The following is a 26,367-nucleotide window of genomic DNA, read 5'->3' on the forward strand; positions in this document are numbered from 1 at the left end:
TCTGCACATGCGTCATGTGATCAAGGCCTGCTCAGGCCAAATGCGTCATGGTGGTGTAAGAGCGATAAGAAATCTATCATTTGCACCAGGAATCTGGAGTTGGCACATCCATTTGTGTCTCAACAGAGAGCGGAATCGTCATGAAACGTTCTACAGCGGCAAACTCCGACACTATCCTGCTGTGCTGATTAAGGCACTGACCTTGCCCGGTAATCCTTAGCACCCGGTGTGCCCACTGAGAGTGCTGAATGCAGTGGGGAAGTGAGTCGGCGGACGTGTGGCAGCAAGAATGAAGTACGGCCTGAGAGCGGAGCTGCCATCTTGATCAGAGCGGCGCTCGCTGTTGAGTGCGGCAAGGACCAGAAGTGAGCGGCCTCCTCGCTCATACCCCAGATCTCCAAAAGAACAGGTCAGCAGTGGGGGCCATGAAGGCACTGACCTGGGAGCTGGGATCATCCCGGAGGTCGGGTGCATGGATAGGGATGATTGGACAGAGGGGGGCCTGTCCATCCGGCTGCCGGAGCTTTGTGGGGCAAAGGCCCACTTGCCAGCAGAGTTGTGCGTCTGCCTTTGGGGCGGTCACGCTGTAGGCACAACTATGGAGGCTGGTGCGTGTTGCACAGGGGGCACCCTATGGAGTATGATATCTAGAAAATGCTCGTGGAGACTGGGAGGTGTCCAGGCCTCTAGCGACGGAGCAGTGGATCCATTCTAGTGGCACAGTAGGGAGAGGCCGCCAAAAACATGCGGAGTGCAGGCTCTTGGCCTACATTTGCAAGGCAGTTACCTGGGAGGTGGCGGGTGGTGGGTGCGTGCTTCAGTTGAATTCTAGGGGCCTAGATACAATTGTTCCTGGACTATAGTGGGAATGAGGTGCCTGTACCGGGTCCTGGTGCCTGTGGGAAGCCTCGGAGGAATTGTGGCTTCCGGTGGTCTGGCCACCAGTGCTAAACACGGCAGGTTCCCCCTGACTGCGATTACCCAATATCCTGGACAACAGAGGTGTTGTATTGTTGAGTATGGAAGAGGATGGGGGAGTGGAATCTGGGGTAAGCCTGCACTAGTTGGAGTGAAGGAGGAGAATTATCGGCGCCCACCATGAGGAAGGATAAGGGTGCTAAGGCACAGGCATGAAATTCTGAACTATGCGCAGCCCCTGCCCCAGGTGCCTCATCAGAGAGACAAGTGAAATGAGGATGATGATGAGATGGCACCAGGGGAGGATGCGCAAGATCCCTCTCTGAGAGATGTACTGGCGGCAGTATAGACGAAGAGAAATGAGATGGTGACCAGAATGAGCGCAGAGGCAATTGATGTGAACGTCCTATGGTGTGACCTGCGCAAAGTCTCGGACAGGGTCAGCTTAGCGGAGCAGAATGTGGATGCACTTCATTTGGAGGTAAAGGCTCTACGGATCACAGTCATGGAACTCCAGAGGAAGGCGATTAGGCTGGATGAATGCGCCGAGGATCAAGAGGGATGCTCCCGAAGGAATAAACTGAGGTTCGTGGGGTTTCCTGAATGGGATGATCGAGTGAACGGGGGGCTACCAATTCAAGTGAAATGGGAGGTATTGACTGGGGACCGTTACACTGACAAGTACTGGGTCAAGTAACATGAGGGGGCAAGAAGTCAGTGCAAATAGTAGGTTTAAATTAATACAATTTAATTATGTCCATCAAACGTATTTGACCCCGAAAATACTTCGCAAGATCTACCCAGAACGATCGGGGCAATGTCATTGGTGCGGAAAGTCAAAGGCTACGTTCATACTCATGGCTTGGACATGTCCCGAACTTCAGGAGTACTGGGCGACAGTTCTGGAGGCGTGGAGGGGGGTGATAGGTTGGGAGATAGCAGGAGAGATCCGGGTGGTGTTGCTTAGATTGCTGCCTCGACCCAAGAACAAGAATCCTAGTCGGAAGCTTGTCCTCTTAGGGCTGGTGCTTGCAAAGCAGCGGATAGCCATCTCATGGATAGGTCACCGTCCACCCACTGTGTCACAGTGAGTGGGGGATATGCAGGAATGGGCACCTGCCGAGGTGATTTGAATGCAGCAGACCAGACGTGATGAGAAACTAGAAGATGGCGTACAGGCCCTAGGGCAATGGTGGCAGAGCTGGTAAATTGGGGAGCAGACGGAGCAGGCCGTGACATAGCGGGGGGAACATACACTCAGGATAGGAGCCAGACAACATCAAGGAGGTGAGAAAGGCAGGGTAGCACAGTTCTCCTGGAAGGTGAAAAGAAGGAGGGGGGAGCTCAGTGCATCAAGGTACAACATAGAGGATTATACCTCAGACATGGATGGGGTGGGGAGGAGTTGTGTTGGGGGAAGGGGGTTTGGGAGGGGTTGGTTGGCAGGCTGATCCATAACACAGAAGGCAGGAGGCATGGGCCATAGTAGGGATCCGCTGGATCGTTTACGATTGAGGCATCATACATAAGATACAGAGGGGGAGAAGCCCATTAAAAGATTGAACTTAATGCTAAGGCCTGTTATATTTGGAATTTGGACAATCAGTAATGTATGCCCATGTTTTGGCACATGCTGATATCAGTGATGTGTGTTTGGAAAAAAAGGTCAATAGAGACATGGTCAGTGACATCACTCATGACATCTCAAATGACATCACTGATGACATTACTAATGACATCATCTACTGACTGTGAGCGTTTAAAAAAGTTTCTGAGTGTTAAATATACATACCATGGTGTGTTGATGAATCAGTGGGTGTATGAGTACCTGAATGGATGATTCAGTGGGTGCGTTAGTAACTGTATAAGTGAATAATTGTCTCATTGAATGTATAGGTGGGTGACTTGTTGTGTGAATGTCTGTATCTGTCTGTCAGTTGGTGTCTAACTGGTTGTATAGGTGTGAGTAGGTGCATGAGTTTATGTATGGGTGAGTGATTTATTATCTGAGTATGTGTATAGGAGTCTCAATGTTTGTATGGATGGATGAGGGGATGTGTAACTGCCTGTATGGATGAGTGCATGGGTGACTCAGTGGCTCTATGGTTTAATGAGCGTGTGTGTAAGGGACTGTATGGGTGAGTGAATGTGTGTATGGCTGTGTCAGTAGGTGAATGGATATGACAGTGGTATATGGATGTGGACCTGCATATGTGAAAGGCAGTATAGGTGAGGGTTGGATTATATGAGTGACTGTATGTGTGACTGAGTGGTTGTGAGATTGGCCATCTGGGTGAGTGTATGTTTGTGTCAGTGACTGTATAGGTGAGTGAGTATGTGTTAGTATCTGTATGAATAAATGAGTGGGTGTGTGTATAACTGTATAGGTGAGTAAATTGCTCTGTGGTTGACTTTATAGGTGAGTGAGTAGGTGTGTGGGTAGCTCTATGAGTAAATGACTGAGTATGAGTAGCAGTATGGGTTTGTGAGTGGATATATCAGTGGCTGTATAAGTGAGTGAGTTGGTGTATGAGTGGCTGTTTGGGTAACTGAGCGGATGTGTGTTTAAACATATGAATCAGTTAGTGGGGGTGTAAGCACTGGTATGTTTGTGTCGAAGTTGGGATGGGTGTATGAAAGGTTATATTGGGTGTGAGTGGGTGTGTCAGAGATTCTGTGGATGACATCATTAGTGATATCATTTGAGATGTCATCAGTAATGTCATCAGTGATGTCACTGACCATGTCATGAGTGATGTAATATGTGAGGTCATAAGCAGTGTTTCCTGTAAGGTGCACGCGCTCCCTTGAGCGTGCAGTGCCTTGTATGAAGTGCGCACATCCTGCGAGTGACCATGCAGGAAAGTGTCCCTCTTATGGTTTTTTGGGTTATGGCGGGACACGCATTCAGCAGCAAGGGCTCCTGCACTTGCTGCATTCCTTTTGTTAACAGAGCACGGCTGCGGGGTGATTGTGTGCTTTTGTGAAAGTATTCCTTTTAAATTGAAGCGCTGCAATTAACATGAATACTTACACAAAAGCACACAATCACCAGCAGCCGCCCTCTATTAACAAAAAGATTGCGGCAAGTCTAGAAGTAGCAACATGTGCTTTCAGAATCATCTGAAAGCTCACATGCCATGGTTTTAGACTTGCTGCATTTGCTTTGTTAACAGGAGAGGGCTGCGTGGTGGAAAAGAAAGCGTAGCATTGCCCAGTCAGGGATCGAAACAGAGGTCGATTTTTACTTGGCTTTCGAACACTGGTGATGATGAAGCTGTGGGGTGTCTGAGGGGCACAGCATGCCCTTACCTTTCAAGGGCATCAGTTCCCCTACTTCCTTTCAAAGGTCATCGGTCCTGGGAATTCAAGGATTTGAAAAGCTTCAACTGAAGGGTAAGTCAGTGAGCATCCTGAGCTGTGAAAACAAAGGAGGAGCAGACAGCTAAACAACCCTTCTTGGTATGTGAAGTGTAAAGAAAGAAGTGGCCAAGAAATGTAAATGTGCAGGGACAAGGACAAGGCTCGACCAAGATGAGAAGGGCGCTGTTGCTGGAATAATCTCTTATGCACTACTAACTCAAATTCAGACAACAGAGAACAAAAAAATCAACTTACTGTTTTTATAAAGAAGTTAGAAGAAGCAAACACTCAAGTCAATGAATACAAGATCTACTTGACCCGCTCTAGAATCAAGAAATTACAAAAATATCTGAAAAGGTTTTCAAATGAAAAATGTGCCTGTATGTGAATGATAAATACATCAAGTAAAAATAAATACTCAACACTAAGAAAAACATGGGGGGGAAGAAGGCAAGTAGATTCCTAAAGTTCAGGAAGTGAGAGTAGTGACACTGACTACAGACCACAGTTGAGAGGTAGGGGATACTATCAAAGAGCTCATCAACATTTGCAACCGCCACCACCAAGGTCAGGAATTGGCTGGCCTCCAGTGTAGCACCCGCTTTAACCCTTCCAGCACTATCCTAATCAGAATATTTTTTAGGGAAAAGCAGAGGGAGAGGAAGGGGCAGACAGAAGGGCCAGCGAGTGCAGTGGGTAGACTTGAATCAACGGTCACTCGGAGTATGTCGAGAGATATCCTACCAAGCTCCATCAGGGACACAGTTTGATTATGAACATGATGTGAAGTTCAAGAAGGTGTCTTGAACTAGAGCCTGGGTTTTGTCCTGACTAACTAGGTGGATTTGTTCATACTTAGATGTGAACTAGCCGGGTTCTTTAGAAATATCAGGCTTAGTGTTTTCTTTGCTAATGACACGCGAGGAAACAGTACATTAAAATATAAGGTGAATTCACGTGCTCACGCCGCTTGTCTTCTTACGGAAATGTTATTTCTAGATATTACAATTGCTCTGGGGAAGGTTTTGAAAGCAACAAGAGAATTTGTAATGGAGACAATAATGGAGGGTTGCAGATTTTAAAGTTTTTAGAGTTCTCCCAATATTGGGGGTTTTATATTCTTGTAAATTGTGTTAAAATGAAATGTGGTCTAATTATGTTATTACTGTGTGGATCCAAAGTTTTATGTATGGTTTATAGACTATGGACTAAATAGACACTGTTCATCATCAGTACATTAGAGTGAGATACAGGACTCCACAGGAGATCCAGCTTTGTACCTAGAGTGTCCCAGGTCCCCCCAGAAAGTGGGGTATTTGAACAGGCAGTGATACATGAGATTGATAAAACTGAAAAAAGCATACAGTAATTTAATGAAACTTGAACAAAAGTCTTTGATCAAACTGAAAGAAGACAGACGAATTATAGTGAAACCAGCAGACAAGGGGGTGCTATTGTAATTCAAACCTCAGAAGCATATAACCAAGAATGCCTCCACCTGCTAGGTGACAGGAGGAATTGTGAAATCCTAGGTAGAGGTGTCACAAATCAATTACAGAATGAAATCAACATAATCTTGGCGGAGGCACTTGCTAATGGGTGGATTAGCCAAAAAGGCTGCCTTTTTAGTCAAAGAAAATCTTAAAGATACCATATTTTTACACTCTCCCCAAAGTACACAAAGTCACCAGACCACACCCAGGAAGACCTATAGTCTCTGTGATAGATTTGATCCTGGAACCACTATCACAATTTTGTGATTTTTACTTCAGAACACTAGTCCAGGGAATGCCGGCTGATTTAAAGGACACTAGGGAGGTACTGAACTTAATCAAGGACCTGGAGTTCAACTCGACAGATATTGAATCACTATACACAAATATCTCCGAGAGGGAAACACTGAAGGTAAGTAAGAGCATCCATAATGCAGAACAGTGGGAATTCCATACCCCTAGGCCTAGCAGAACTGTCATTAACTAGGAATTTCTTTCAAAATCAAAACACCCTATAGTTACAAACCCATGGGACATCCATAGGTAGTCCTCTCTCTCTGAGTGTAGCCTGTTTATATGTGTCACAATTTGAGAAAGACCACATTTACTCAGATCAAAATCCTTATCGGAGCTCCCTAAAGGTCTGGCATCGTTATATTGACAATGTGATTCTCATCTCGCATAGAGATATACCAGGAGCCAATGCTTTTCTAGCTTGGCTTAATGGTCGGAACCCATTTCTATTTTTCACCTTCACTGTCACCACAGATGCCCTCCTGTTTCTGGATCTCATTATAAAACCTCTGAATAGCAAACTGAGTAGCAACGTTTTTCACAAACCTACAGACAAGAACAATTTGTTGTCATTCCATAGCTTCCATCCTAAATTATTAAGGGGAAATCTCCCATATGGACAGTTCCTCCGATTGAGGAGAAACTGCTCAGACACTCGTGATTTTTAGAAGAAGGCTGAAGTGTTTAGTGTGAAATTACACGTCCGTAATTACCCAGAACATGTAATTAAAAGAGCAAACAAACAAGCAAGAAATAATAACAGAGACTCACTTCTGACAAATAACTGAAAAACCCAAAGACAGGAATGTATGCTTGAATACCTTTAGCACAGCATTCAATTGCATCAAGAAGATTATACCCAAAAACTGGCTTATTCCGAACACTAATGGCCTGACTCTAAAGAGGAACAACTTAGTTGAAAGAGAGTCACGTACTCCAGGTGTGATCCCGATGGTGTAAGAGTAATGCAGCAAGTGGTGCAATCAAGGATAATTAAGACGTGAATGCACTCTCCTGGTGTGAGAGACTGTCCCCATCTTGCACTCGCAATGAAAGTTCAATGTATAATCCGCATAGTAATAAACTGGTATCCAAGTGTGGTTTTCAGTGTCTTTTATTTTTCTTCAATTTTTCAATTACTTAATGACGTGGTCATCTATAAGGTTGTGAATATCACCTTCATATTTAGCAGACATTCAAACTGCCCAATGCATTTTGGGCCATGAAGCCCTTCATCATGGGATAGCATGCTGTAGAAAAGGAAACAGGGTATCAGACTGATAACAGAGTGTGAATAGAAACGTGTTATTTAACATGCTACACATGCCGGATGCTCTGAGACAATGTTTTGTGAAACAATCACAACAACGGTGTGGGATATGCTGTGTTCAGAATCAAACAAGTTTATTACGACGGAGAGTAACGCTACAGTGAAAAGAACGATACATCCAAGTGATGACGGTTGGCGGTGAACGAGACAGCGTGCTGCAGTAATGCATGAAATGTCACCAAAATATACCGGGTAAATAAGGTGCACGTGCGATTGCTTTGGGAGTGCAAATGCTAACAAATGCGGGTATATAATCACTGGTCTACTCACGTGTCTGGTTTACCCAATCTAACCAGTGTCTGTGAAAAATAACAAGGTGAGAAAAAAAGGTAAACTAAATGGTAAAAGAACGCACAACTCAGTGTGGGTAGGCGGTATGGCTAAACACGCATTTGCAATGCAATAGGTGTCGCATTAGGAAAGTTGGAGCTATTGGTCTTGTAAATGACACATTTTTTATTTATGTGTTGGTTTTGAAAATAGCGAAATTAATAGCTTTGTCATTTACAATGCCAATACTTTTAACATTTGCAAATGTGACACCTATAGCATTTGTAATGCAACATGTTTTGTATTTATGTGACTTAGATGTATTGATATTACAAAAAACAATGGCTTTTAATTTTTTTAAATAATTAATACTTAAATAAAAGTTATTGTAATTTATAATGGCAGTAGCTTAAACTTTTGCAAATACCTTTTGTGAAGATTATGTTCAGTGTATTTTATTGTGACGAAAATCCAAGAACAGAAGTGAAATATTAACATCTTTTTGTGACATTTGTAATAAAGTTTGAAACATTGAGAGAACATATTTGAACCAGTTGTTGTTGAATGGTTGCACAGATTGATGCTGTGGTGGTGCTGAGTGATGCTGTGGTGCTCAGTGATGCTGTGATGCCCCTGAGTGATGCTGTGGTGGTGCGATAGATAGATAGAGTGAGGGCGATAGATAGCTAGAGGGAGGGCGAAAGATAGATAGATAAATAGAGTGAGGGCGATAGATAGATAGATAAATAGAGTGAGGACGACAGATAGATAGCTAGAGTGACGGCGATAGATAGATAGACAAAGTGAGGGCAATCGATAGATAGATAGAATGATGGCGATAGAGTGAGTGCGATAGACAGAGTGAGGGCGATAGATAGACAGATAGATAGAGTGAGGGAAATAGATAGATAGCTAGAGGGCGATGGATAGATAGATAGATAGATAGATAGATAGATAGATAGATAGATAGATAGATAGATAGATAGAGTGAGGGCGATAGATAGATAGATAGATAGATAGATAGATAGATAGATAGATAGATAGATAGATAGATAGATAGATAGATAGATAGATAGATAGATAGATAGATAGATAGATATAAATAGATAGATAATTAGATAGATAATTAGATAGATAGATAGAGTGAGGGTGATAGATAGATAGAATGACGGCGATAGATAGATAGAGTGAGTGAGCGCGATAGATAGATAGAGTGAGGGTGATAGATAGAGGGATAGATAGATAGATAGATAGGTAGATAGAGTGAGGGCAATAGATAGATAGAGTGAGGGCGATGGATAGATAGATAGAGTGAGGGCGATAGTTAGATAGATAGATAGAAAGATAGATAGATAGATAGAAACATAGATAGATAGATAGACAGACAGACAGACAGACAGACAGATAGATAGATAGATAGATAGATAGATAGAGAGATAGATAGATAGATAGATAGATAGATAGATAGATAGATAGATAGATAGATAGATAGATAGATAGGTAGATAGATAGATAGATAGATAGATAGATAGATAGATAGATAGATAGATAGATAGATAGATAGATAGATAGATAGATAGATAGATAGATAGATAGATAGATAGATAGAGTGAGGCAGATAGATAGATAGATTGATAGATAGAGAAGTGAGGGCAATAGATTGAATGTGGGCAATAGATAGATAAATAGAGTGAGGGCGATAGATAGATAGAGCGAGGGTGATAGAAAGATAGATAGATAGATAGATAGATAGATAGATAGATAGATAGATAAATAGATAGATAGATAGATAGAGTGAGGGCGACAGATAGATAGAGTGAGGGTGACAGACAGATGTGTGTGGTTGTGTGCGTGTGTGGTTGTGTGTGTGTGGTTTTGTGTGTGTGGTTGTGTGTGGTTGTATGTGTGTGTGGTTGTATGTGGTTGTGTGTGTGGTTGTGTGTGTGGTTGTGTGTGGTTGTGTGTGGTTGTGTGTATGGTTGTGTGTGAGTGGTTGTATGTGTGGCTGTGTGTGTGGTTGTGGTTGTGTGTGTGGTTGGGTGTGGTGGTGTGTGTGTGTGGTTGGGTGTGTGGTTGTGTGTTTGTGGTTGTGTGTGGTTGTGTGTGTGGTTGTGTGTGTGGTTGAGTGTGTGGTTATATGTGTGGTTGTGTGTGGGTGTGTGTGGGTGTGTGGTTGTGTGTGGGTGTGTGTGGTTGTGTTTGTGGTTGTGTGTGTGGTTGTGTGTGTGGTTGTGTGTGTGGTTGTGTGTGGTTGTGTGTGTGGTTGTGTGTGTGTTTGTGTGTGGGCTTGTGTGTGGGGATGTGTGTGTGGTTGTGTGTGTGGTTGTGTGTGTGGTTGTGTGTGTGGTTGTGTGGTTGTGTATGTGTGTGTGGTTGTATGCGTGGTTGTGTGTGTAGTTGGGTGTGATTGTGTGTGTGTGTGATTGTGTGTGTGGTTGTGTGTGAAATTGTGTGTGTGGTGTGGTTTTGTGTGTTTGTGTCGTATGTGTGTGTGTGCGTGGTTGTATGTATGTGTGTGTGCGGTTAGAGAAGGATGCATGTGGAAGAGAGCAGCAGATCAGCACAGCAGAAGAGAACAGGGAGTTAAAGAAGGAGGTGGGTGAAAGAGAGGAGCAGATCAGCACAGGAGAAGAGAAGAGAACAAAATGTTAAAGAATGAGGTGGGGTGGAAGAGAGCAGCAGATCAGCACAGGAGAAGAGAACAGGGAGTTAAAGAAGGAAGCGGGTGGAAGAGAACAGCAGATCAGCATGGGAGAAAAGAACAGGGAGTTAAAGAAGGAGGCGGGGTGGAAGAGGGCAGCAGATTAGCACGGGAGAAAAGAACAGGGAGTTAAAGAAGGAGGTGGGGTGGAAGAGGGCAGCAGATCAGCACGGGAGAAAAGAACAGGGAGTTAAAGAAGGAGGTGGGTGGAAGAGAACAGCAGATCGGCACAGGAGAAGAGAACAGGGAGTTAGAGAAAGAGGCAGGTGGAAGAGAACAGCAGATTAGCACAGGAGAAGAGAACAGGGAGTTAAAGAAAGAGGTGGGTAGAAGAGAGCAGCAGATCAGCACAGGAGAAGAGAACAGGGAGTTAAAGAAGGGGGGGTGGAAGAGAGCAGCAGATCAGCACAGGAGAAGAGAACAGGGAGTTAAAGAAGGAAGCGGGTGGAAGAGAACAGCAGATCGGCACAGGAGAAGAGAAGAGAAGAGAACAGGGAGATAGAGAAGGAGGTGGGTGGAAGAGAGCAGCAGATCAGCACAGCAAAAGAGAACAGGGAGTTAAAGAAGGAGGCGGGTGGAAGAGAGCTGCAGATCAGCACAGGAGAAGAGAACAGGGAGTTAAAGAAGGAGGCGGGTGGAAGAGAGCAGCAGATCAGCACAGGAGAAGAGAACAGGGAGTTAAAGAAGGAGGCGGGTGGAAGAGAACAGCAAATTAGCACAGGAGAAGAGAACAGGGAGTTAAAGAAGGAGGCCGGTGGAAGAGAGCAGCAGATCAGCAGAGCAAAAGAGAACAGGGAGTTAAAGAAGGAGGTGGGGTGGAGAGAGCAGCAGATCAGCACAGGAGAAGCGAAGAGAAGTGAAAAGGGAGTTAAAGAAGGAGGCAGGGTGGAAGAGAGCAGCAGATCAGCGTGAGAGAAGAGAAGAGAACAAGGATTTAGAGAAGGAGGTGGGTGGAAGAGAGGAACATATCAGCACAGCAGAAGAGAACAGGGAGTTAAAGAAGGAGGTGGTGTGGAAGAGAGCAACAGATCAGCACAGGGGAAGAGAAGAGAACAGGGAGTTAGAGAAGGAGGTGGGTGGAAGAGAGCAGCGATCAGCACAGGAGAAGAGAAGAGAACAGGGAGTTAGAGAAGGAGGTGGGGTGGAAGAGAGCAGCAGATTAGCACAGGAGAAGAGAACAGGGAGTTAAAGAAGGGGGCGGCGTGGAAGAGAGCAGCAGATCAGCACAGCAAAAGAGAACAGGGAGTTAAAGAAGGAGGCAGGTGGAAAAGAGCAGCAGATCAGCACAGGAGGAGAGAAGAGAACAAGGAGCTAGAGAAGAAGGCGGGTGGAAGAGAGCAGCAGATCAGCTTGGGAGAAGAGAACAGGGAGTTGGAGAAGGAGGTGGGTGGAAGAGAGCAGCATAACAGCACAGCAGAAGAGAACATGGAGTTAAAGAAGGAGGTGGGTGGAAGAGAGCAGCATAACAGCACAGCAGAAGAGAACATGGAGTTAAAGAAGGAGGCGAGTGGAAGAGAGCAGCAGATCAGCACAGGAGAAGAAAACAGGAAGTTAGAGAAGGAGGTGGGGTGGAAGAGAGCAGCAGATCAGCACAGGAGAAGAGAACAGGGAGTTAAAAAGGAGGCAGGGTGGAAGAGAACAGCAGATCAGCACAGGAGAAGAGAACAGGGAGTTAGAGAAAGAGGCGGGTGGAAGAGAACAGCAGATTAGCACAGGAGAAGAGAACATGGAGTTAAAGAAGGAGGCGGGGTGGAAGAGAGCAGCAGATGAGCACAGGAGAAGAGAAGGAGACAGGGAGTTAGAGAAGGAGGCAGAGTGAACGAGAGAAGCAGATTCAGCACAGGAGAAGAGAAGAGAACAGGGAGTTAGAGAAGGAGGTGGGTGGAAGAGAGGAGCGAATCAGCACAGCAGAAGAGAACAACGAGTTAAAGAAGGAGGTTGAGTGGAAGAGAGCAGCAGATTAGCACAGGAGCAGAGCATAGGGAGTTAAAGAAGGAGGAGAGGTGGAAGAGAGCAGCAGGTCAGCAGAAGACAACAGGGAGTTAAAGAAGGAGGTGGGTGGAAGAGAGCAGCAGATCAGCAGAGGGAGAAAAGAAGAGAACAGGGAGTTAGAGAAGGAGGTGGGTGGAAGAGATCAGCAGATCAGCACAGCAGAAGAGAACAGGGAGTTAAAGAAGGAGCTGGGGTGGAAGAGAGCAGCCGATTAGCACAGGAGAAGAGAACAGGGAGTTAAAGAAGGAGGTGGGGTGGAAGAGAGCAGCAGAACAGCACAGGAGAAGAGAACAGGGAGAAGAGAACAGGGAGGTAGAGAAGGAGGCAGGTTGAAGAGACCTGCAGATCAGCTCTGGAGAAGAGAAGTGACCCTTTGATAAAACTACGAGTCTTTTTTCTATGTAGTTTTCAACATTACCTACATGTATACTACATCGCGCACCTCTCGCGATCACCCTTTGATAAAACTACAAGTCTTTTTTCTGTGTAGTTTTCACCTTTTCCCAGAATTCGCAGCTATGTGATTCAAATCGACCCGACGCTCACAGCATTTGGCCACTTCCGCAAACGCAGTCCTGAAGTTTGTTTACACCTACGAATGAGGAATTATCACCGCGATCACTAAACCACACGTAAGTTCACTTTTTAACCATACCGCCTACCCACGCCAAGTTGCGCGTTTATTTACCATTTAGTTTACCTTTTTTTTCTCACCTTGTTATTTTTCACAGACACTGGTTACATTGGGTAAACCAGACACGTGAGTCGACCAGTGATTATATACCCGCGTTTTTTAGCCTCATTTGCACTCCCAATTCAATCGCACATGCACCTCATTTCACCCGCTATATTTTGGTGACATTTAATGCACTACTGCAGCACGCCGTGCCATTCACCGCTGACCGTCATCACCTGGATGTATCGTTCTTTTCACTGTAGCGTTACTCTCCGTCGTAATGAACTTCTTTGATTCTGAACACAGCATATCGCACACCGTTGTTGTGATTGTTTCACAAAATATTGTCTCAGAGCACACGGCATGAGTTGCATGTTTAATAACACGATTGTATTCACACTGTTATCGGCCTGATACCCTGTTTCCTTTTCTACAGCATACTAGCCCTTGATGAAGGGCTTCATGGCCCAAAATGCATTGGGCAGTTTGAATGTCTGCTAAATCTGAAGGTGATATTCACAACCTTATAGATGACCATGTCATTAGGCAATTGAAAAATTGAAGAAAAATAAAAGACACTGAAACCAAACTTGGATACCAGTTTATTACTATGCGGATTATACATTGAACTTTCATTGCGAGTGCAAGAGGGGGACACTCTCCCACACCAGGAGAGTGCATTCACGTCCTAACTCTAAAGAACCTATTGTTCTCTTACAAAAAAGTCAAGCATAAGGAATGTGCTAGTACATACAAGACCACAACAACAGAAAGGAAGAGATCATAGAATCTCTAAAGATGGAGCCCTGACCCGGGTCACCGGCCATTACAGCTGTGGGTCATGTAAAGCTGTCCACTTACTGCAAACACAAAATTGGCAACTTGGGGCTGAAATACCCATGAGAACTAACAAATGTGTCGTGCAGAAAATGTTATCTATGTGATCACCTGCCCATGTGGGCTACAATATGTAGGTATGACCACGAGACAGTTTAAGTCAGAATACTGAAACATGTGAGCAATATTAGATGACAAAAAACAATGACCAAACTAACTGCACATTATGCAGAGAAAAAGCATACTGAAAAGGATCTAAAATGGTTCATGATTGACAAACCATGTATTCCCCTAACAACAAGAGATAAAACTAGAGTGTTGTTCCTTCAGGAACAAAGATTGGTCCACAGACTTGGGAGTGCTGTAAATGCATTGAAAGATGCCATTCCTTGGTACATGCTGCAAACCATAATAATAATAATAATAAAGAGTTTTATAGAGCGCGAACAGTTGCCTCACAAGGAGGTATCCCGGCGCTATAAGAACAGAACGGCCGTAGAAGTCATGTGGCATACTTAACGTTGTGGAGTGAAAAGCCAGGTTTTCAGCAGTCGTTTAAAACAGGCTTCTGAGGGGGCCTGTTGGAGAGCGGAAGGAAGAGAGTTCCATAGCCCCGCCACATTGGCCGAGAACGTTCTTCCGCCCAGCCGTGCCCTTCGCACTCGTGGGATCACAATCTTCACCTGCCCGTTGGAGCGGAGGGACCGAGACTGGTGATACCTGGGGAGTCTAACTTTCAGGTAGTTAGGGCAAGTGCCAAACAGGGACCTAAAGGCCAGCGTCAGGGTTTTGAACTTGACCCGGCTGGCCACTGGGAGCCAGTGCATTGCCCGTAGATGCGGAGAGACAGAGTGTTTGAAAGGAATGCACCTTAGCAGTCTCGCAGCCGCATTCTGTACCGTCTGAAGGCGCTGGATTAGATACCGTGGGAGGCCGAGATAGAGTCCGTTTGCGTAGTCCAGCCTCGATGTTATTGTAGCATGGACCACCATTTTACGGCACTCTACTGGTAGTAGTCTCAAGATCTTGCGTAGATTTCTCAACTTGGTGAGACAGCAACCAGCAACCTGCTGAATATGGGAAGCGAAGGAGAGATTGCTATCCCATCGGACTCCCAAATTTTTCGCGCTCTGGCTCGGTGACGGAGGTGTTCCCATTTCCACCGGCCACCAAAGTTCTGCAGGGGGGGGCAACCCCTTGCCAAAGAAGATAACCTCGGTCTTCTCAGTATTCAATTTAAGTTTATTGGCGTTCATCCATCTGGCCACATCTCGGAGGCATCCCTTAAAAGTCGCAAAGGCCTCTTCCGACACCTCCGAGTATGGAAACACCAGCTGGGTGTCATCAGCATATGAGATTGCTTTGACCCCCCAGTTTGAAATAAGTGTGAACAGAGGAGCCAAATAAACATTAAATAGTAGCGGGCTTAGTGCCGACCCCTGGGGAACACCACATTTCAACTTGGAGGGTTTTGAGACAATCTGATCTAATGCCACCTTCTGTGTTCTTAGTGATAGGTACGACTGAATCCAGCTCAATGCTTGATCTTTTATCCCTATCTCAGCCAGCCGCTGGATGAGCCTAACATGATCTACCGAATCAAAGGCGGCCGATAGATCCAGGAGAACCAGCATAGCTGATTCCCCGGCATCCATCGACCACCTCACTGATTCCGCTACTTCAATCAGAGCCGTCTCCGTGCTAAAGCCCGGTCTAAAGCCCGATTGCGTCTCATGTAGGACAGCATTTTCTTCTATGAACGTATTCAACTGACGCTGTATTAACTTCTCCAGCATTTTCCCGGGGGCTGCTAGGAGAGAGATTGGCCGTAGGTTGCTCAAATCCAGCGGGTCTCCATTTGCTTTTTTTTTCAGTGGAAGGAGAGTGGCATGCTTCCAGGCGTCCGGGAATGATCCCGAGGTGATGGATCCATTCCAAATAGACTGCAGAGTGGGGGCCACGAAATCAGTGATAGATTTCCAGAGTTTTGGCGGGCAGGGGTCATCAGGAGCCCCCGATTTACATTTTTGGAGCTCCTTAATGACTGCGTCAAGGTCAATCAGATGGAACTGCTCAAACACTACTACTGGCCCAGTTTTTACTACAGTGTCCGATCTCTCCGTCCTGACCTCCGGGCCAAAGGAGTCGTACACTTTTTGTATCTTGCACTCAAAGAACTCCGAAATGCTGGTACACAGTGCCAAGGATGGGGAAACCTCTCTTTCTATACAAGTGGGTTTAAAAAAAGATTGCACCACTTTAAAAACTTCCTTGCTTGAGTGCTCTGCTTCTCGGATACTGGTAGCGAAGTAGGCTTTCTTAGCCTTTCTCACTGCCTTTTGTAGATTTTTTAGTGCAGCTTTATACAGGTCCCTTTCTGCGTCTTCATATCTTACTCTCCATAACCTCTCTAGTTTTTTGCATGACCATGTGGTGAATCATTATATAATTGAAGCATATACCTGCCCTTTGGAGTATCTGAGACTATTAGAGGCATTGTGTGATATATAATATTTATAGCCTGTCATCAATGGGGACCATTATAAGACAGATACATTTATTTTTCCCTCAGAGGGAATAATAATATGATGCCATCCCTAGGAATCATCTAGATGAGATGGAAGATTAATGTAATGATGAATCTCTTAGCCCATCGGGGGTTCGTCCATTCATGAGGGCATTATAATATTTGTGGCAAAAAACATGGAATGTGCCGGTGAAGAATAGGGAATACGCGACATGCGTAAATATTACAATAATACTCTGCTTGAAACAACACTACATTGGGTTATATTGGACGTCAGGGTATGGGTTACAACACTGAAATATATCTAGCCCCTGGACAGAGGGACAAATTCCTAGATGGTCACCTCCCATTCCAGTAACCATGCACGGATCTTTAAATGGGGCGTGTCACATTGAAACATGTGAGCGGAAATGCCGGCAGTCTTAGGGAACCACAGTTCTCTCTGTCAGCACAGTCAGAAGGGTTAGAGTGGCCGATTAAGAGGCACCTGTACCTTGGAGTAGTAGGTTGGGTACAGTCGGTTTCAGTGAGAAATAGGATGAGCATGTGACTATACCATAAAACAATTTCCACAGATAGGTGGTTGATCACAACTTTGAATGAGATGAAATTGTCGAGTGGCATAGTGTGAAATGCGGAACAGATGTTCTGAAAACCCATGCTGTACTGTCTCTGACTAACAACAAGATCAGTCATTCTGCCAAATATTTCAGATATTCATACTCCACCTTCTCTGACCCCTCGAAAGGCCAGGCTGCCTGTTAAGAATCGGAGGGTACATCAGATGGAGCTTTGTAACAACGGCCCGACGCGAGGACTTGAGTGATTATCTAACTTATTAATAATTGCATATGTGTTTCTGTGTGTGTGTTTGTAAATTTAATATACTATAAGTTGGTATACAAAAGGAATGAGGGAGTACCTAAGAATTGGTCCCCCTTACATACAAGTTCCACTAAGTATTCAATATTAACTTGAAGAGTAACATTTTGTGAACTTTCATTATGATTGTGACCATAAAAAAAAAGCTCTGTTGTAGCCACGCCTTGCCTAGCCTTGCCGAGCCGGATCGTCGTCGGATCATCGCCGGAGGAGAGAGGAGAGAGGTACGCAGCCGTTCGCAACCCAATCGATCAAACGCTATGCACGGAGCACCAAACAGCACCAAACACCGTGGACTGATCAACCCAGGAAGGGGAGCGTTGAGAGACAAACGCTGCGGACTGTGCGTCCCGCGAAGGTGCGCGGAGAGCCAAAAACACCTTGGTTGTTTGAGCCGCGAAGCAGGAGCGGCACGGAGGAGCGATGGGTGAGTGGACTCAACTCCCACCCTCACCCCCGCGTCTTCCATTGAGCCAAGACCGCCTAGCCAGTAAAAGCCCCTCAACAGTCCCAAGTCATAGCTGGGGTGACTAAGGGACTCAGTGATCGAGTGGGGTGTGGCGCAACGGCCTGACGAGAGCCCAGGAGGACAACGAGGAGCGGGAGCCCGAGTGCCCCTGTAGTTGGGGCAGAGGCTGGCGCGGTAAGCCAGAAGGAAGCTGCCGAATTTTGGAGGGGCAGAAACGGCGTAAATGACTAAAAAAGAGTAGATAAAACCTAGCCCAGCCCACCTAAAGAACATCAGGACACCCCTGCTTAGGGGTAGAAGACGTAAAAGGGAGGCAAGAGGAGAAAGGAGAATTCCCTTCAATCTTCGGTAAGGCAGGCTGGCGGATAGTTGCACAACAGAGGTAAGTGATCAGGAGTGTGCAGGAGTGTATGTATAAAGCTGGAGCATATTAGCAATATCTGTTTATTTTATTTGATCTCACTGGAAAGTAAGAAGAAATCAGGGAGCACAGCAGGGATAAGTCAAGAACCCCCCCAGTATAATTTCAAAGAAAGGACATGGGCCCAAAACTCAGGCAAAAATCACGGAAGGAAGTGCAAGATAATAGCCCAGAGACGAGTGAGGTATTGGCAGGATCCAGGTCATGGGAAGAGAGCCAAGAAAGTCAGATCTCCCATGAGGACATTATTGAGGGGCGACGTAAGAAAGGGAAAAGTAAAAAAAGGATCTAAAAAGGCCCCGCAAGCAAAAAAAGGGTTCACCTCAATATCTACTAAAAAAAAAGATCACTGCGCCCTCTAATCCTGTAAAGGACTTTGTAGGCAAACATTACAAAGTCCAAAATCCAACAGCAATAAACGTGGATTCTGAAGAGGAGCCTCGCCCCGAGAGCACAATAAATACAGAAACAGAAGACACACCCCATGCGGATCAAAGCAAGAGGGGAGCGCCAGAAAAAGAATTGGAGGATGAGATAGAGGACCCTTTGCTAATAAATGTATCACTCCACAGTCAAAGCTCAAAATTGATGCCACCGCGGCTCTCTTCATCCCCAAAACTGTTTCCCTACAAACGCCGGGGAATGAAGGGCAATTGAGAAGGGAAAGCCTTGAGCCTAGCTTCATCTGGGGGGCACCCTCCAACCAAGTGCTACAGAGCCACGAGGGGAGAAACAACTCAAAACAGCAGGACCCAGGAAGGACTGGAAGTCAAGCAAATCTAGAGAGAAACAGCCCACAAGACCCAGATCTTTCAGCAGCACCTACTTCTTCAATTATGGACCTATTACTAATGTTACAGAAAACTCTTCAGGGAATCTTAGAAGTATCATTGCTGAACAATCGGGTATTAAATGCTCAAAAGCTATTTCTAAAAAAGATAGAAGACGAGCTGACCGGAATTAAAGGACAAATGACTACCTTGCTAAGACCAGTAGGGACTTCCCAAACTATTGATCAAAGTATAGGAAGTGAATTGGAAGAGCCTTTAGATGATGTGTATATATCTAGGCGCCCAATGCTGGGAAGAAGGAGGTGTGAACATGTAAGACCTCGCACCAAAGGCAGGGTAGGCAAAAAGCAGGTCCCATAGGTAGCGACAAAGGAAAAGAAGAAGAAAAAGGAAGTTGGGGGTACACTAAATGTTTCGGCCCGGTCCTTTGTTCCTACTGGACCCTCGGCAATAGAAACCATAAGAAGTGCACAAAATACACAAAAGAAAAGTCAGAGTAGCAAGGACCCAAAAGAGAAAGTACTAAAAACCAAACCTATAAAGCAGAGAATAATTTCATCACTAAAAAGCCAAACGCAGACCCCCCCCAGAGGCATTGTAATCTGGAGGTAACACCACAGCCACATGAGCTAGAAGTGGGGCCTACAGGGAGGGAAGAGTTTAGACAGATAAACATAGCGTCCCCAGAGAAAGGATATGAGTGGGGGAACAATAAATGGGTCTATCTAGAACCAGCCGGAGAAGGCCAAAGGGGCAAGAAATCAAGGAAAATAAAGCCCTTAAATAGAGCACAAGTTCTGTCAGTCTTCTCCAAATGTATTAGCCTGAGTGGAATTGGCACAAAAGATTTGAGACAGGTGGGCTTTATAGAAAATACGACAGGTAGGGAAGTAACAAAAGTACTATTATACTCGGACCTGGTAAAAATGGCAATCATGAAAGCAGCCAGTGAGATACTCCAAGGGGGAGTAAGGGTGATCACTGAAAAAGATCTAAGGGGCGAATTACTACCAGGAAGGAATTTCCTAAAGTGCCATGCAGGTCTGGGGAAGAGACAGGTAAGGCTACAAAAGGTTAATGAAGAAGTGGGTAGCCGTCTGAAGGTAGTGATAAACAACACTGTAAAAGAGGATTTGTGGGGTAACTGGAGTCAAGGCAGTTATCTAGGAGATCCCTCTGAGAGTGATTTGGATGGAATAGGGGAAGCTGGTGGTTTAAGCGAGATAGAATAGGAGAGAGGGGTGCCGCATACCCTAAGTCTCTTATCCTGGAATGTAAATGGGTTAGGCAATGAGCTAAAAAAAGAACACATAAAGAATCAAGTAAATGAAGTAGAAATTGCCTGCCTACAAGAGACATGGGCATGCGGCGAAACCCCTAACTTGGAGGGCTACCACCAGTTAAACTGACTGGCCACGAGGCAAAGATTTGGCCGCCCCTCGGGGGGAATTATGACACTTATCTCGACGAGAATATTAAGTAACGTAGTATTGTTAAAAGTAAAGTGTAAATGGTTACTGGCTTGCAGGATAAATCATCTGACCCTGGATAAGTCATGCGAAAAAATAATTGTCATAAATGTATATATGCAGTGGGACAGTGTGGGTGAATATGTAATTGATATGGGGAATTTCAAACAGGATATAGATGCTATTTTTGAAATGAATGCCTCAGACATATTGTTAATTTTAGGGGATTTTAACCATAAGTTACATCCAATGAAGGCAGATCACTGGTACACAGAATTACTGGACACCTATGGAATTAATTATGCTAGTTTTCCAGCATGTGTTCCCTCGAAACAGGATTGGGATTTGGTCAACTATCTAGGGGAAAAGGGCCTTTTTTGCTTAAATGGCAGGTTTAAAACAGACTGCCCGGCAAAGAAGACCTTTAAAAAAGGATTACAAAACTCCCCAATTGACTATGTCTTAATGATAGCTTGGAACTTCCCCTTAGTGCAGGAATTTACGGTACATCATAGCGAGGGTAGTGACCATAACCAGCTCTTACTGAGATTAAAAGGGGGAAGGATGGAACCAAGAGAAAAGGTGATCCCACAAGAGATGGAATACCCAAAACAGGCAACAACAAGAATAACAGACGAGTACCAGGAAAAGCTAAAACCATTTCAACAAAAGATAGAATTAGTAAACCACGAGAGGGAAAACCTGGAATGGTATAAGGAGAAAATAGCCCAAGTAGTCCAGTGCCTTAGGATAGAATTAAAAAAGAATAAAAGAAAAGGTACAATAAACCGGGTCAGTCGCCTGAAATGGTTTTCAATGGACAGCCGAAGTAAAAAAAGGGAGATAAGGGCAGAAGCTAGAAAGCAAAGGAAAGAATTCAACCAAGAGAGAAAAAAACATTATTATTCTGAAAGCTGAGCTTAAAAAGATGGCCTCCGACGCAAAAAGGGACTACAAAGAGAAATGCTGGGGTAAGCTGTTAGAATCAATTGAGGATAAGAACTTGAGACAATTTTGGAAATTGATAAAATCAGCATCGTCCCCACCAGCCGGAGAAATGATCTGCGTCGTAAGTGAGGCAGCCTGGGATAAATACCTAAGGGAACTGTATGGAGCTAGATTAGCCTCAGGAGATACAGTACCCCCTGGTTGGCAGTAAATCTCAGAAGAATTCAAATCAGATTTTACTGAAGACCATGTGGAAGAAACAATCAAGAAGCTGAACCTAACCCGGGCCGCAGGGCCGGATAATCTCCCAGCGATAATACTAAAGTCCCAAACAAAATGGTGGGCAAGATTCCTTTCTCACCTCTTCCCAGTAATTTTAACAGAAGGAAAAATGCCATTAAATTGGAAGGGCGCAATAATTAGACCTATCCACAAAAAGGGCAGTACTGGGGAACCTCAAAACTATAGACTGATAAACCTACTAGATATAGGGGAAAAAGTATTCTCAAAACTAGTCTTAAATAGATTAAACGACTGGGTTGAGGAGAACTCAATAGTACCCATTGAACAGGGAGGGTACAGAGAGGGACACTCCACAATAGACCACTGCTTCTCCCTATGGGCAATCGCAAGGAAGTCGACGGAGCAGAACGGAAAACTCTGTTGCTGCTTCGTGGACTTCCGAGCCGCATTTGACTTTGTGGATAGGGGCTGCCTCTGGGAAACATTAATTAATAATAATATCCCAAGAGACCTGTTGACGATATTAAAAGAATTGCACCGTGCCAACTGGGCTCAAGTAATTAGGGATACCGAGGGGTCATTGACGCCAAAAATACCTATCGAAAACGGTTTGAGACAAGGCTGCGTACTGGCCCCCCAGCTATTTTCCATATTTCTATCGGAATTACCGGAGTGGCTTGAAGTGAAGGGTAGCGCCAGTCCAAGAATGAATGGCAAAAAGGTGCTGTGGCTGTTATATGTGGATGACTTCGTAATAGTGGATCAAACAGAAATTGGCCTTCAAAGGAAGTTGAACTCTTTTAACGAATATTGTATAAAGAAATTTTTAACTGTAAATTTAGACAAGACGAAAATCCTGTGCTTTGGGAAAAAAGCGATTACATTTAATTGGTTTTTAGGGGATCTTAAATTAGAATCTGTTAACGAATACCGCTACCTAGGTGTGTTGTTTGACAAAAGATTAAATTGGCAAACACACCTAGAAGCCCAAAAGCGAAGGCACACACTTCAATCGCTGGTCTAAAAATGTTCAACCGTGACTATGGGGATAAGTCACATCGACCATTGTTAAAAGCTTTCAATGCAATGATCCCACAACAAGTACTCTATGGAGCAGAAATCCTTTATTTGAGCGGTAATGGAGACTGGGACCTAGAGGAAGGAAAATGCTTGAAAAACCTTTTATCCCTGCCCCCATCAGCAATGGTGCAAGCAATAGGAACAGAACTGGGGACAACAGCTTGGGGGGTACAATCACAAGTTGCAGTGATTAGATTTTGGAAACGCCTCGAAAATGAACAAAAAGTTGCACAATGGTGTCGGAAAGAGATACAACTAAGTAATTTAAAATGGGCAAAAATGTGCAGGAAGAGAATGGTACAGGCCTGCGGAAATATGAAAGTGGATATATGCCGTAATTCCCTAACAGTAGAGTGTTCAAAAAATGAGCTAAAGTTCAATGGACAAGCTGCTACTAGAAGTATGGATAAGGAATACCTTGGTAAGAAAATATCAGTTGGATTTATGATGAATGCATGGGCAAAGGAAAACTGGTTCCCCTACCTGGATTTCCTGCCAAACCCGTGGTTTAGGCAAGAGATCCTAAGGTTACGCATTGGGATTAACCCATGGTTATTAAATAAAGAAACTAAAACCAAAATGTTGGACCCTAATGGTTGCTGCAAATGCAGGCTGGGTACAAAAGGAGATTCCGTGAACTTTTTGCTGGACAGTATAAACATTTTAGATCAGCGCAAACTTTGGCTGTGCCCAATATTTGTAAAATACGATATAAGAACTAGGGGGCTAGCAATTGAGCTGATCACAGAATTACCAAGTATTGATATTGCAATCGCCCTAGGGAAATCCATAAAGGCAGTACAGAGTTTTATAATAAGTCAGAAATAGATTTTAGTATTTTAAACTGAATCTTGTCTAGAGATAGCCGGTTTTATTAATTTTAATAGGATAAGAATTAAATGGCCCTAGGGAAATTCATAAAGGTAGTACAGAGTTTTATAATAAGTCAGAAATAGATTTTAGTATTTTAAACTGAATCTTGTCTAGAGATAGCCGGTTTTATTAATTTTAATAGGATAAGAATTAAATGGAGGAATCAATTGCATGAGCACACAATGTTAAATGTCATATATCTAGGGGAAGATCATTTAACAATCAAAGGAACTAGATTTTAATTACAAATCTGCATGAGTGACTGTTGGGAAATATTTTAACTCAATAATTAATTGTTATGTATTTGTTTAAAGATTACGATCTAAATAAACATACTTTATGACTTGACTTGATTGTGACCATAGGACGGTGTCTCCACTCTGTGCCCGAGTTAGGAACTTCATTGATGAAACTCAGGCAAGTATGTTACCATTTAGAGTCATTGGGCACGTGAAAATGTATTAGATCACTCGTGAGGGGTGTTACTTTTTTTGACTGGGTATATATTTTCAACTTTTAATGGAGCAGGGGATCACACATTTTGTGTAATTAGCATCTTTATCTGGCAGAGGATTGCCCAGCCCAAGGTGGGGGTAAGAGAAGATGTAGCTATATGAGCTAACACAACCATACCTAACCTTTGTGTATATTTTCATAGGTGTCAAGATAAAGGGCAAGTATAGCCATTTATGAGTCCCCTACCAGATAGTGACAAGACTAGGAGGGATCTTTACTACTACTTTCTGCAGGGATCTGTATCCTGATAAATGCAATCAACCCTACCGGGCGGCAATCTTGGGCAGAAACATGTTGATACGGCAGACAGAGTAATGATGTTGTTACTTTCCCATATACCCGTATACTCATTTTCTGTTAATCTTGCCAAGTCGGATCCATAATAAAGGGTTCAGATACCCAACTAGACAGTTTTTTAGGGATCCCTATCTATTGAATTCTTTCTTTTCTATATTTTCTTTTTCTTTGTTCTTCTCCCTGGACGTTGGTCTCCATCAGGGAGTCGCAGTGGCCCTATGAGGAATTATGCCACTCATTGAGTGGGTGAGGGCAGTATTTACAACCCTTTGGGATCCCAAATTGGTTTGTTGTCACCTCTAGAGGTAACTTTGACACTATAATTGCTTGGCACCTTCTAAGGGTTGGTGATCACTTGTGCTTTCTTCTTTCCTGTTATTATTTTTTAAACCAGTGTCGGACCGTTTGGCCCACTTCTTAGTGGGTAATATAATCTTTTGTTTATTACCCCTGATTACATGTCCTTCTCGTAGAGTGAGCAGTACAATGTTTGGGGTGACCCAGCTATGCGGAATAAACTCTATGGCCTTGCGCGTCTTAGAGCCCAACAAAACAATCGAGCTGTTAATGTGAACGCATGCGGGTTTGGACCTGTCTTTGCACTGGCATCGCCTCTGGCCAGCATCACGAAACCAAGGAAGTACTATTTATAGGAAATCAGTGAAATCATTTTTGCTTCATCAGCCTGGCTTATGAAACCTGCAGTTATTCACTTTTTAATATTCACAATACACATTAGTGTTACACCGGACATTTTCCAATTCATAACATTTGATTCAGTTAATTAGTTTAAAAGGCATTTTTTCTTTTTTCCTGTGTCCTCCTTTAGATAGCATTTATTATAATTTTTTACTGTCTGTGGTTTGTTTATGTTTCTGTTTTTTTAATGTAGATTAAACAAGCCACTTAATGACGTCAGATCATTTAACTAGCAAGAACACGGTGAGGGTAAGGGGCATGGTAACAATCTGCAAATGTAAAGGGTTTCTGGAACTCAGTGTTCGCCTTAACTGATGCAATCACTTGAAGCTTCCTGGTGACATACATTTATTAATTTTGAGGGGTATTGTAAGGGATCTACCCACTAAGACCTGAAGTGTGTGATTTTAAAAGAGAGTAATTGATTGAAAAAACTCCACTATGTATAGCCTTCAAAAAATCTATATTTTGGAAACACTTTGTATCGTAAACCTTTTTGCACATTTTGTAGCAGCCTGTCTTCTGCTGTGTGAAGTTCAAGTTAGAAATAATGACTGGCATGTTCACAGTGCTTTCTGTCACACATTGGGACCTCGTAGCACCAAACATACACAAGTCACCATTCTCCAATGTGTAAACTCAGATTTGGTGCAGTGCATTAACTTATAGATCTTTCATATTGTACAATTGTGTATGTCCCACTGATTAACATATTTTTCATTTAAGCAGTGTGTTATTTTTTTTTGTAGTTACCAGAAGGTGGAAGACTAAAACGTTCTTTTTTAGCCACACCCCCTCATTCCCCCTGCCCTGCCCCTTGCATACAACATTCGAAAGAGGTAAGTTATGTGATTTAACAACAGCAATTTTTAATAAATTTTTTTTAAGTGGCAACTTTTTTAAAATGCTAACTTTTGCAAAACCTAAAAATCCCTCCTTTATCCCTTAGACTCCAACCTTCAAGGTGGTATCTCTTCTTTAAACAGTTTGTGGGAAGTCCATATACTACCGCTCTTCTTCTCATAGTCCAATTTTATCAATGGAGACTTCTTGGACATTGTTGCACGGTGAGTTGTTCCCCCACCATGGAGCTCAATATGCATATTAGTCATGATTAGATTCAACCCTCCATTGACCCCAATTCATATCTACCTTCTAATGCTCACCTTGTTGTGGGAGTTGTTAGCTTTAATTGGAATTGGTGAGTCTGTCAAGTCATATGAGCAGCATATTCAATAACCAGATACTACAGTGGTGGAGCACAATTAACCCATTTAT

At 43.9% G+C, this 26,367-nt stretch overlaps 1 long non-coding RNA gene across 1 annotated transcript in view; it reads left to right on the plus strand.

Annotated features, from left to right (window-relative positions):
- The window catches only part of LOC144828677 (uncharacterized), a 148,053-nt gene extending 121,952 nt beyond the window's left edge, over nt 1–26,101 (plus strand). Inside the window, exons 2-3 of the long non-coding RNA XR_013610511.1 lie at nt 25,839–25,928; nt 26,039–26,101. This is a non-coding gene — a long non-coding RNA (uncharacterized LOC144828677). The remainder of the gene's footprint in view (nt 1–25,838; nt 25,929–26,038) is intronic.
- Nucleotides 26,102–26,367: the final 266 nt, after the last annotated feature.

This window comes from Lissotriton helveticus, chromosome 4_1 (assembly GCF_964261635.1).
Source record: "Lissotriton helveticus chromosome 4_1, aLisHel1.1, whole genome shotgun sequence".
Lineage (NCBI taxonomy): Eukaryota > Metazoa > Chordata > Amphibia > Caudata > Salamandridae > Lissotriton > Lissotriton helveticus.